Below are 12,482 nucleotides of genomic sequence, written 5' to 3'. Positions count from 1 at the left end.
CTGTAATGACCTGAACAACTGCCCTGAACAACTTCCTGGGGCCAGCCCCCTCAGGACACCTCCCTGAGCTCAGGGCTCCCCAGGGCTTGACCCAGGTGGCCTGGGTCCTGAGCACCAGCCCTGTCTCCTGCAGCCTGCCCTTGTTAAAGGAGGGGGCAGGACCTTGGCCCCGGCCGCCCAGCCACCTGGTGGGGATTTGGCCTCGGAGCCAAGAGCAGGCTTGCAGCCTTTCTCCCCACTCCCAGCTCCGCCCCAGGCCCTGCCTGTCCCTTCAGCGTCCTTCAGCTCCCGCCATCTTCTCCCCCCGACTCCCCCCTGCCAGAAGTCTCCAGAAGTCGCCAGGCTGAGCAGCAAGCACGGGGCGGCCCCAGGGGGTCAGCCAGAGCCTTCCCTCCTACGCCCACTGCTGGGGCAGAAGCTAGATGTCCAGGGGGACTCCCCAGCCACTGGGGTCATCAGCCCCCAGCCCCTGCCTGCTCCTGGAGCCACATGGAAGGAAATGGCTTCCATTTCCCGCCGGGGAGGGGGCGGGGGAGGGGGCAGGGAGGGCACGGTCCCTTACACAGCCCCTCCGGGAGCTGCGGCCGGGAACGAAGCCCTGCCTGACCACACAGCCCTGGGCTGGAGTGGCAGAGCCCAAGGCGGCTGACCCCCTGTTCGGTGCACCATGACACCAGCTTCACCGAGAGCCCTGGGCTCCTGGCCTGGCCAGCCCCTGGGCACACGACCTGGGGCACCCCCAGGCCACCGCCATCCCAGCCCAGTCCATGGACCTGAGGCTCAGGAGGGTCACCATGGGAACCTGGGCAGGCAGGACCCCAGGCTCCACTCCCCGGGGGTGGTGGCACCATGAGAGGCCAGGACCCTGCCAGGGCGGGGCCCGGGGCCTGGCTTGTGGGGGCCGCCGAGCCAGCACTTTGCCTGCCGCAGACTGACCCGGGGCAGCCAGGGACCGGGGACGCAGGACAGGCCCGGGAGGATGGGCACAGCGAGGGGATGGATCTGGCTGCCTCCAGAGAGGGTGTCAGCAGCCCCCGGAAACTCCCGGGTCTCCTGCCAGTCACCCTAGGAAGAAGGGAGTCTGGGGAGCCTAGCTGTCGTCCGGCCCCCCGGCAACGCCCTGGGCCCACCTGTGCCAATACACCCAAGGCTGGGAGGCCTCTGCGCCCGCTGGGCAGGGGGCCCTGACCAGGTCGGTGGGCCTTGCTGGGCCCCAGACATGCAAGCCGCCATCAGATCATCCGACCTGTGTGTACTGGGAACCGGCTGAGAGCCGAGTGCTGTGCTGGGCGCTGAGGGATCAGCGGTCAATCCCACAACCACAGGCCTGGCCTCTTGGAGCCTGGGTGCTGACAGGGCTCCCCTCCCACACTCGGCCTCCCAGCGGCCCTGCCGATCCACCTCCCCTGGGCACCCCTCCCTCTGAGGCTGGCTGGACCAGCCTCCTCCCCTCCCCACCAGCCACTCTGCACCCAGGGTCTTCCCTTAGCTCGGAAGGAAGCAGCTCACCCCTGCCCTGCAGCTCCCCAGGCCTGGGGCCCCTGCCCTGCCTCCACGCAGCCCTCGCCCTCCACTGCCCCACCCCACCCTAACCAGGGCCACCTCCTCGCCGTCCACGCCCCCCAGGCCCCCACTCCCCTCTCCCAGGCACCTCGCTGCCATAGACACCATTCTCTCCGGCACATTCTCTAGGACCCAGGGTCAGAGGTCACCTTCTGGTGATGGGTTAGGGCTCCTGCTGTGGGTGCCACAGGGCTCGGCTCAGTGATGGAGAAGGACGCGAGCTTCCCAATTACAGCCGCGCACATGACCAGTATAGTCAAAGCGATGGTTTTCCAGTAGTCACGTATGGGTGTGAGAGTTGGACCATAAAGAAGGCGGAGCGCTGAAGAATTGATGCTTTCGAACTGTGGTGAAGACTCTTGAGAGTGCCTTGGACTGCAAGGAGAGCCAACCAGTCCACCCTAAAGGAAATCAACCCTGAATATTCACTGGAAGGACTGATGCTGAAGCTGAAGCTTCAATATTTTGGCCACCTGATGCAAAGAGCTGACTCACTGGAAAAGACCCTGCTGCTGAGAAAGACTGAGGGCAGGAGGAGAAGGGGACGACAGAGGATGAGACGGTTGGATGGCATCACCGACAACAGACATGAGTTTGAGCAAACTCCAGGCGATAGTGAAGGACAGGGAAGCCCGGTGTGCGCAGCCCATGGGGTCGCGAGGGGTCGGACACGACTGAGCGACTGGACTACAGCAACACGGCCAGTCTTGTTCCCCTGGCACAGGGGCTGCGTGGGCGCTGCTGGTGTGCGGAGTGAGCTCGCAATGCTGGGAGTCTGCCAGCTGATGTCAGGAGGGCTGGAGGGGGCGGGTGGTCCCTGAGCATCTAGGCCCATCACCTGGAGGGAGAAACTGAAGTCCAGAAAGAGGCAGGGTTGCTCACAAGGCTGCCTTAAGTCCATGGCACATGCTGACCCAACAGAGGTCACAAGCTGGCCAGCTAGGGCCACCCCCTCTCTGCTCAAGCTGGTCTCAGGGGGAAAAGGTTGGGGCCCAAAGCAGGGCAGGAAACTGAGGCTTTCTTGGCTCCCTGCACCCACTGGGAAAGCATCCCTGCTGGCCCCAAATCTAAGGCAGCCCTCACTCGGACCCTCAGGACTCCTGGTCAGCGGACAGTGCTAACCAGCTGGGTTAGCTGGTTTCTCCACCCATGTGAGGTTACGGGCAGTGAAGTAGAGGGCAGGGGAGTTTGTGGCAGGCAGGGAGCCTACATCAGCAGGACACCTTGAGAGGCAGCACAGAACCTAAGTCAGGCAGAGTGTGTGTGTAAGCTTAGTCGTGTCTGGCTCTTTGTAATCCCATGGGCTGTAGCCCCCCAGGCTCCTTTGTTCATGAGGGTTTTCCAGGTGAGAATCCTGGAGTGGGTTGCCATTTCCTTCTCCAAGGAGTCTTCCCAACCCAGGGCTTGAACCGGGGTCTCTTGCATCTCTTGCACTGGCAGGCAGATTCTGTACCAGCTGAGCCATGAGGGAAGCCCGAGAGTCAAGCAGATTCAGCTTCAGACTGGGCTCAGCCCCACTGAGCATGACCTAGAGAGTTACTCCATGCTCTGACCTTCAGGTTTCTCCAAGTGGGGGGCCTTTCCTAGCTCCCCTTTCTGGCAGGCCAGGAGGGAACAGATTCAGAGCAGGCCCCAGATGTGAGAGTAAGCCTTTCCGAGGAGCCCTGGTCCTGCAGAAGCGGAATGCGAAGCCCTGGTCCCCAGTCAGAGGCCCACGGAGCAGGTAGTGAGGGAATTCCCATTCAAAAGCGTTTTCCGTCTGTTTTGCAGCTTGGTTCACTGAGGGCCTACGTCCGGGCTCTGGATCCTCGGCAGCCTTGGCAACACTGCCAGGTGCCATGGGAGGGTAAACCCAGCCCCCACCCAGACTCCCGCCAGGGTATGGCCCCTTTTCGGCTCCAGTGGGCGTGGCACTGGGGCTTTCCAGCACAAGGAATACCTCTGGCCCAGGAGGCATGTGGGGAAGGGTCCGGAGCAGGTGTGGCCTTGGTAAGTGGCTCCAGAAAGGGATGAAAGCCCACAGGTGTCACTGGGCTGGAACCACCAGGACTGTTGACTTGGGCTTCTGTTGATGCGGGGGAGCTGTTTGCTGGGCAGGGCCTAGTCCCCCGGGGCCTGCTCTGGGCAGCTGTCAGGCTTTAGGGTCTGTGGCTGCAGCAGCTACTGCAGAATTGCAGTGTCTTCCACTCACAGCCTCAGACCGAGCCTTTCTGGCGTCCCGGGCACCTCAGAGCCTCCCTGCTCCAGCCCAAGGCTGGGCGAGGCTTCGGTGGGCAGGGTGCCAAGTCTCAGCCGATGCTCCGCTGCTGAGGCTGTGAGATGACCTGCTGGGGGCCTCAGCAGCCCATCCACAGAGCAGGTCGGCCACGCCACATGGCTGACTCGCACAGAGGATCAGGAGTGCTGGCTTCCTTCCAGGCGAGGCCTCTCCCTGTCATCCCTGAGCCTCCCTCTCACATCTGCTTGTATGCCTCCAGGGCCAGAGAGCTCACTGCCTCCATGCCAACCGTGGGGCTGGCACAGAAGCTGTGGATGCCCTGGGTGGGAGGCTGGACTGGGAGGGGGTGCCTGGGCGAGTGCAGCGGCTCCTCCGTGAGGGAGACGGGGAAGATGGGGAGAGGGAAGAGCGCACACCTGTGCCCACCCCCCTCTCCCGCCGGTCAGCCTGGGGGGAGGCCCCCACCCCGAGCCAGGGAAGGAGGACAAATGCTGGTTTTGTCCTTGGCCAGCGGGCGGCCCGCGCCACACAATGACCCTTTCATCAGGCTGAGGGAGCCCTGGGCCCGGGTTTCATCTGACAAGGGAGGGCGCCGGGCTCCCGTCCCCTTGCTGGGAGGGTGGGGGGGGGAGCGAAGCCCTATCTGAGCCGGACCCAGGGCCCTGCAACGTGGAGGCTTCAAGAGTCAGCTGAAGCCCCGCTATCGGCCCCTGGGGGAGCGGGGCCCACGAGGTGAGGGGCTGCCCGCAGGCCGCATGGAATAGCCTGCTCTGGGTACCCCGATCCTGAGCTGACAGGGCGCCCACCTCTCCACAGTCAAGACTCCCATCCCCCACCCCCACCCCTGCTCCAGAGCACCCCCAGCAGCGGCTCACCCTGGGGCCCCAGAGCTGCCGGGCTCCTCTCCTTATTGGACCAGAGCTGGCAGGGCTGTCATCCTGGGGCCTGGGTGACCTGAGCAAAGGGTCTCTCTACTGGACCTTGGCATTCGTGCCTTCCAGCTTCAGGAGGACGCCATGAGGCTCCCTGGAGAGAAACCCGGGTGAACGTGTTTGGCGGTGAGTATTGTTCCTTCTTCTGGGAGTCTCTCTCATGCTCCTGTTTAGTCCGGGCAACTCCTATCCATCCCTCAAAACTCTGTCTACATATCACCTCCTCCAGGAAGCCCTCAGAGATACCCTAGAGAGTTCATTATTCTCTCCTGAACAATTACAGCCACAGGGCTCCCCTCTGTCATGGTGGGCAGCCTCTCTGCTCCTAATAACTGCAAATGGCCCCATCTTCTGAGCACTAATGATATACCAGATACCCAGCTGAGCACATCCTTGCATTTGCTTGTTGAATTCTTACACTCCTCTGAATTAATGTTCCCCTGCCCCTCACTGTACAGAGGACATAGCTGAGGTTATGGGATGCACCCGGGCAATAATAGAGCTGTGAGCCCGGTATCTGGGTCGCCATCAGGCCCCTTGGTCTCATAAGGACCAACAGGGACACCTGGTCAGAAAATGGGCCCTTCTCCTGCGGGCCTCAGTACACCGCTGCAGGGCCTAATGTGGCCCCAGGAGGAAGCATGTGGAGGCCCGCCTTCCCCTGCCGACCCTCCCCCCACACACAGGGGGTCGAGGGAGCCATGTCAAAATGCACACTCCCCTGTAGTGGCTGCAGAGCCTCACGTGCATGTCATCGGTGTCTGGAAGTTCTCTGGGATCAAAGCGCCTCTATTTGTGTGTCTTGAGCTGGGGTCCCTTGGGGGCTGCGATTTCGTCGGGATCCCCGGCTCCCACTGCCTGTGTGCACACCCTTCTCCAGAGTCACAGGTCCTTCTGAATCCCAGTGGCGTGTGGGCCTGACCTGAGCCTGCAAAGCGACCGACAGCAAGCAGACTGAGGCCCAGAGGCCACCCCGTAGCGCTCCTCCCGCACCTGGACAGACACGGCCTCCCTGGCTGCGAGCTGCTCCTCCTGAACCCGTGGCCCCCTTCTGCCCCTGCCTGGGCTGGTGATGCCCCGGTAGTGGGCCTGATTCAGCAACCCCCACCCCCCAGGGTCATGCCCACAGGGCCTCTGGGTCTGCGGTTGGCACCACCAGTAAAGCCAGGGCAGCAGAGCCGGGAAGAGGCCAGTTTGGCAAGGCAGCGGTGAGCGCCCCTCACCCCCCGCAGCCAGGTGGTCGGTGAGTAATTGCCCCGTCACCATGACTCACCCAGCTCCCCAGAGCGGGCGGTCACCATGAGAAACTCCTACCGGAAGGTCTGGGGGGATCGCTGCAGCCAACCCCCGCATCTGGGAGCACGAGGCCGAGGCCGCAAGGGACCTGCCTGGGATGGCAGGCCAGCCTCGTCCTGGCACGAGGCCTCGGCCAGGCCCCCCTACCAGCCCTCCCCTCGGCCTGGGGTCTCCCACCTGCCCTCCCAGAGGCCCTGCGGACCCCCACGGGCCCCGAGAGTGCCTGTCCTGACGATACGGGAGAGCGGCAGCTGCCTGGTGGGCCGGCCGGGCCGAGCTCAGAGTCCAGCAGGGGCTCAGGGCTCTTCCAGGCCAGCACACCCGTCCGACCAGATCAGTGGCAGCAGCCCAGGCATGCATCTGGGATTCGCTGCTCGCGGACCACAGCCCGGGACGGGGAGCTGGGAGAGCAGCCCAGATGAAAGGGGCAGGATCAATTGTCCGCCAGTGCTTGTGATCCCAGCCATGGATGCCTTCTGGAAAGTTCTCTGGAGCAGAAAGACGCCTCCGCCCAGGGCCCCTCCTGCCCCTGGCATCTGCGGATCCCGCAGCGCTAACCTTACCGCTGACCCTCAACACTGATGGAAGCACTTTGCACCGTGGCACCTCACCTGCAGCCTCACCTGCATTCAGGCCAGGGCTGTAGACACCCCGCAGCGTCTTCTCACACACTCACCTTCGTTTGCATTACTGAGGCCCTGCTCCCACCCCGTGGCGTCTCACACTCCTAACCCTAATCCAAGTCAGCCCAGTGCCCACCAGCAGGTGGGGAAACCCCAGGGATGCGGGAGCCTCCCTGGTTCACTCTTGGGAACACTGGGGTTAGTTTCTGCTTCAGCAACCCCCAACCCCTGGTGCTGAAGACCAGCACCCCACTGGGGCGGGGGTGCTGAAGGCAGGGCAGGGGGCAGAGTCTGTCTGACTGCCCTCCCCACCACCACCACCCACCCCAGACCCCAGCACTAGCCCAGGAACGTTCCAGAAAGCTGTCACTGGAGGAGAATTTCTGCCAACAAAGCTGGCAGCACACACTCAGTAGTGTGTGGAGTGAGCCTCTGTGGGCACAGATGGTCGTCACTGCAGGCCTGGATCTGGGGTGCCAACCTCAGTGGAAAACTCTGGGTCCGTGGAGGAACACTGGCCACCACCTGCCCCTGAGCCCCTCAGCTGCGGCCTGGGCATTCCACTCTCATCAGCTCCTGAGACCGAGGACCAACCCCCCTCCTCCCTGCTTCTTGCTCCAAACCACCCTGGGAGGACTCCTGGTTTCCCATCCCTGGACACCACCGCCCCATCAATGCCAGACCTCAGCCAGCTGGCCCGGAAAGTGATCTGTTAAGCAGAGTAGCTGCTGATTCTCCAGCAAGGCTTAAGACAGACGTGCGGGGGGTTCTGGGGAGCAGGAGCCGTCTCCACCTCCCACCTCTGAGAACCGGGGCCTGAGATTTCAAGACCTCCCCGAGTTCACCCCTATCCCCGGAGGGACGCCAGAAGCAGGGCTCTCTAGCCTGGCACTTTGCTAGCCTGAGTCCCCGACGATCAGGCGGTCCCCACCCGGCTCTGCGCCCTGCCCGGGGCGGCCTGCCCCCCTCCCCGCTCCAGGCGATGCCTCCGCAGCCAGCCGGGGCTGCCCGCCGGGCCTGGAGCGCTCTCTGCGCCGGGACCTTGTAATTATGTCCCACAGCCCGGGAAACCGCGGGCCTCGCAGCATCTGGCTGCGGTTGCGAACTTTTGTTTCAAGATGCGCGACTATTTATAGAAGGAAAACTGGTAGGATAGTAATTTCCTAGGAGCTTGAGGAGAAATTGGCTGCGTCTCTATTAAAAGGGGGTGGGGCGCGGCGATTTATTAGGACTGCGGCCGCGCGGGGGGCGGGGGTGGCACACGGAGAGGGAAGGCAGCGGCTGCCCCCTCCGGCCGCGTTAGGCGACCCCGGACGTGGCCCGCGTGTAAAGGAGAGGGAGGGGGAGGGGAGGCAGCACTGGCCCTGAGGTTTAATCAGTAGCATCCAGCTTCAGTTCCCCTAAACGGCGGTTCCATAAATCAAACGTCTTTTTTAAATCGGAGGCCAGGGCATATGCGTCCCATTAGGGAATCCGGCGAAGCCACCGCTGCGCCGACGCGCCCCTCCGCTCCGTGGGCCCGGTCGGGCCCTGCCCGGAGCTTCCCGAGCTCGGCGGGCGCTGCCCGGCCCGACGCGCACGCGGGCCCACGCGCCTCGCGCTGCCTTGCCGGAATAGCCGGGCGCACCTCGGCCGGCCGCGCGCGGGCACTGCGCGCCCCGCCTCGCCCCTGGTGAGGGTCCGGCCGCTCAGCGCGGCAGGAAGCCGCGCGAAACCTCGGCAAACTTGGGGGGCAGCTTGGGTGCTGTCTGGTGGGACGCGCTGTGCACGTGTGCGCCAATGTGCACGCGGGGCAACGGGCGTGTGCGTTCGGCTCTCTCGAGGGTGGCACGGCCGTGCGGGCCGCGTGGGTTTATCTAGGAGGGGGACCTTGCTGGTCCAGGACTTCGGCTGGGACGCGCCGGGGATCTTCGCGTTGCCCGCGCGCCCTCCAGACCTCGCGCTCGCGCTCGGTTCGCGCAGTCGGTCTACCGGCGCCGTCAGGCCTCCAGCGGGCCGCCCTTTCTCTGACCTCAAAACCAGAACCTCTCACTGCCTCAGCCGCCCCCCTAGTTCCTCAACCTTGGCGGCTGAGCCCGGCGAGGGGACCCAAACTATCCCGGCTCCCGCGCGTGCCGGGCACCCGGCGCCCCGCCCCGGGACCTCACCACGGCGTTCCCCGCGAGCCCAGCTCCGCCGCCGGAAGCCCAGGAGGGGCGCCCGCCCGCCCGCCCCGCGTGCGGCCCGCGGCACTCACAGGTAGCTGCCGCTGGACAGGATGAGAAAGAGCTGCGGGCAGTACACGGAAAGCAGCGCGCTGCGCGGCGACAGCAGGAGCATGGTGGGCCGGCGCTCCCGGCGGGGCCGCGCAGGCCCCGCGGGCAGAGCGCGGGGGCCGACTGGGGCCGGGGTCTCCGCGGCCCTCCCCAAGGCAGGGCGGCGGAACGGGGCGCTAGGGACCCGAGCGCGCGGGCCCCGGCGCAGCGGTCGCCCGTGCCCCGCCTCCAGGGCCTCTCATCTCGCCGGGGCTGGGGCTGCGGCGCGCGCTGAGGCTGGAGGGCCCGGTGCGGGCGCGGGCCGTGGGCGGCGGGTGCGCCTCGGCCGCCGTCCGGCCCTCCGTCCGTCGATCGGTCGGAACCAGCTCTGTCGCTCGCTCAGCCTCACGTCTTCAAGTCTCCTGAGGCGCCCAGCTGCCATTGGACGGGCCACCCCTACATCCGCCTCCTCCGCGGGCGGGTTTTTTTAAAGGGGAGGCTGACCGAAGCGTGCGGCGGGAGCCGCCTCCAGGGCTTGCCCAAACCACCCCGGCTCGGACAGCTCCCCCACCGACTTCGGCGAGCCCCACCATTCTGGTCCGCTCTGGAGGGCGCACCTGGGGGGCAGGCATGGCGGGCTAACCGCGCGGGGGCGTGCGCTCCTCTGGGGTGTTGTGCGAGGCTCTGTGCTCCTGTGTGCATGCACGTGCCTGCATATGCCTGTGCGTGCCTGCGGCGGCGTGGGCGCGTCTGCGAGGGTGCAGGTGTGTTCGCTGCGCCTCTGCCTGCGTGCGCCCCTGGTCTGGGGAGACTGGCTTTGGTCGCAGACGCTCACTGCCATGGCCAACCGGGCCCAGCGTGGCACGGCTCACCTGTGCGCCAGCACACCGGTATCTCCGCAGGCTCCGGCCTCCGAGCCTCTTTGGAAAGCCTGACAATGGAAACACACCCCCAAACAAGTGCACAGAAGCCCCCAACCCTGGCTTCCTCTACCTCACTCTTTTGCCCTCCTCTGAGGGGTTGGTTGGGGCAGGTGTGGGGTGGAGCCAACCCCGGAGAACACCCTTTTCTGAACTTCCAGTGTTTGGTGGTTTTTTTAAAGCCCCAAACAAAAAGATGCTTTTGAGTCCCATCTCCTATTGTCTGCCCAGCTGGAGCTGCATATGAATGTCTCTCGATGCCGTGTAGATCACTTAAGCAGGAGTTAAGGCACAAAGAGGGACAAGGACAAGAAAAGAGAGGCCTGTGCAGTGAGGCCAGTGGTCCCAGAGGGAGTAGGTTTCCTGGCTTCTAGAGCTGGCATGGAGACTTGTCCCCAACACCTAGGAGGAGGGGGCCGCCTCCTTGACCTTCATCCCCCTGGGCCCTCTGCCTCTCCTGAACCCCAAGAGCACGGGGAGGGCAGGAAGCAAGGTTGCTCCTGAGACTTCACGACCCCAGTTCCAGGGGGCAGAGGGTGCCTGGACCCCAGGTGGCTCAGTCCAGCCCCGGCTTGGGTTCCTCCAGGGCGGCATCCTACAGGTTGCTCAGCTGCAGAGTCACTTGTTTTGAAACTGCCTGAAATCCAAGGCACGTCCAGGGGCTGAGCCTCTCCCCTCCTGCCGGCCCAGAGGCTCCGCAGGGCTGCACGTCTGCACTGGCATTGGGGCTGTGGGGCACGTGTGTGTGTGTGTGTGCATGCACACATACACATGTCGAGGTGGGGGTGAGGGAAGCTTCCCTGAACATTGATAAACATGGGGGTACAGGCGGGGGGAGGCGGCTGTGATCACGGAGTAGTCCCCCCAATATACACGATCTGAGATATTTACTTGGAACTCATGTGACCCTAAAACCCACACTCCTGAGATTTGTGGTCCTGGAGGAGTCCCCGGGTGCCTGCGATGGCTGTGATGTCATTAACAACAGGAAAGGGTTGACTTGATTGGGACCTCTTCCACTCCTAGAGCGAAGGCGCCCCTCACCTCCGGGACTGACCTTCCCAGTGCCCAGGGCAGGAGGTGCGAGTGTTACCCCAAGTTTCAGGTGAGGGAAGGTGAGCTGGCAGGTGAAAGAGCTCGCCCAAAGCCACCCAGTGAGGTGTGACGGGGGTGGAGCCCCAGACCTTTCCTTGGGCACTAGGCTTCAGGTCCTTGAGCCCCTTAGGCCACATCTGGCCCAGCTGCCCCTCTCCCCCATCTCATGCGTCCCCCTCCCTCCACAGTGCGGGCACCATCGATGCCATGGGGGCAGGGCTGAGTCCCCTCCCCATGGCAGACCCCAAGGTGACTTTCTGGCTTACTGGATGTGCTTCCATAGGGGCGTATGAGGACCGGTCTGGGCGAGTGTATGTTTTAAGGGGGACGCCGAGGGGAGGAGTTCCCCTCCAGGGCTCCTTGGTGCGGGCGGAGGACAGAGCTGGGGCCCCTGCCTGGCTGTCTCACGCACTCCCAGGGAGGTTGGCACAGGTGCCTGGGCGCACAGACTGGTCTCACTCCCTGGGTTCTCTGCACGGACACCAGCTGCCATCCTGTCCAGGGTGGCCAGAGCTTCAGTCCCATTGCCAGAGGGGAGAGGGGGGCTCGGGAAAGACTGGGGGGGGGGGGACCCTGGCCCCAGCTCTGGGAGCTCAGGCTGGGCACCCCCTTCAGCTTCTTCCACTGTCCTGGGCTGGGGAGGTGGTGGTGGGTTCACAGAGCCCTTCCCGCAGCTGGGGGAGGGGTGCTTTCAGATGACCCCCGCTGAGGAGTGGGTGTTAGGGGCACGGCACGGCTGCCTCTCACCCTTGTGGACAGTGGCTTGGCCTCCCTTGCCCCATTGCTTCCCAGTCTTTACTGAGAAGAGGGAAGGCACCCATCTGCAGGGCCACCAGAAAGCCACAAGGCCTGGGTGCTGAGGACCAGGCAGCAGAAGGCAGGACCCGCAGGGGGTTGCCTGTTACTTTACAGGGCCCAGCAAGAGTAATCCCAGGGGCTGCCTACCCGGGGGGGTCGGGAAAACAGCGCCTCCTCCCCGCCCCCACCCGAGTACAGTCAGTGCCCTGCGCGCTCACCACCCATAAACAAACACCCAGGGACACAGCCTGCACACAGACCCACGATAAACAGAGCCACCAGCAGCCGCAGGCACACCCGCCCAGGCCTGCAGCGCTGAGGCTGGGGCAGGGAGCCTCCAGGCTGCCTCTTTGGCCACTGGCCTCGGTCCCTACCGGCCCCCGGGGCCTCGGTTTCTCCATCCGTAAAATGGCAGAGGAGGCGACGGACCGAGGGCGATGGATGAAATGGCTCTCAGGCCTGCTTCTACCTCTCCGACTGGGAGGCCGCTGCGCGGCCGGCCCTGCCTCGGGACTGTTCACTGGCTTTGCCCGCCGCCGGACCGGCCTGCCTTCCCACCTTTAGCGGCGCACAGTAGGCTCGCAGCGCGCGTCCGGGCGATGGAGGTATACCGCGCCCCCGTCGCGGTCATCCTGCGCGCCCCCCACCCCGCCCCCGACTTCGAGCGAGGCCGAGACAGATTCTGTCTAAAGGAGATCGCAGCTCAACAGGTAAGGACTCGGCTGGCTTCAGGAATGTGGAAATACGACTCGGAGCAGCTACTGCAGCGAGCGCGGCCCGCCGGGCGCCCGCCCGCCCGCCCG

At 64.6% G+C, this 12,482-nt stretch overlaps 1 protein-coding gene across 1 annotated transcript in view; it reads right to left on the bottom strand.

Annotated features, from left to right (window-relative positions):
- The window catches only part of WNT7B (Wnt family member 7B), a 53,934-nt gene that overhangs the window by 40,404 nt on the left and 1,048 nt on the right, over nucleotides 1-12,482 (bottom strand). The window lies entirely within an intron of this gene.

The sequence above is a fragment of the Oryx dammah genome, unplaced genomic scaffold, assembly GCF_014754425.2.
Source record: "Oryx dammah isolate SB20612 unplaced genomic scaffold, SCBI_Odam_1.1 HiC_scaffold_29, whole genome shotgun sequence".
Classification (NCBI taxonomy): domain Eukaryota; kingdom Metazoa; phylum Chordata; class Mammalia; order Artiodactyla; family Bovidae; genus Oryx; species Oryx dammah.
Note: the sequence above shows the minus strand (reverse complement) of the source record. Positions and strands in the feature narration are given on the sequence as shown.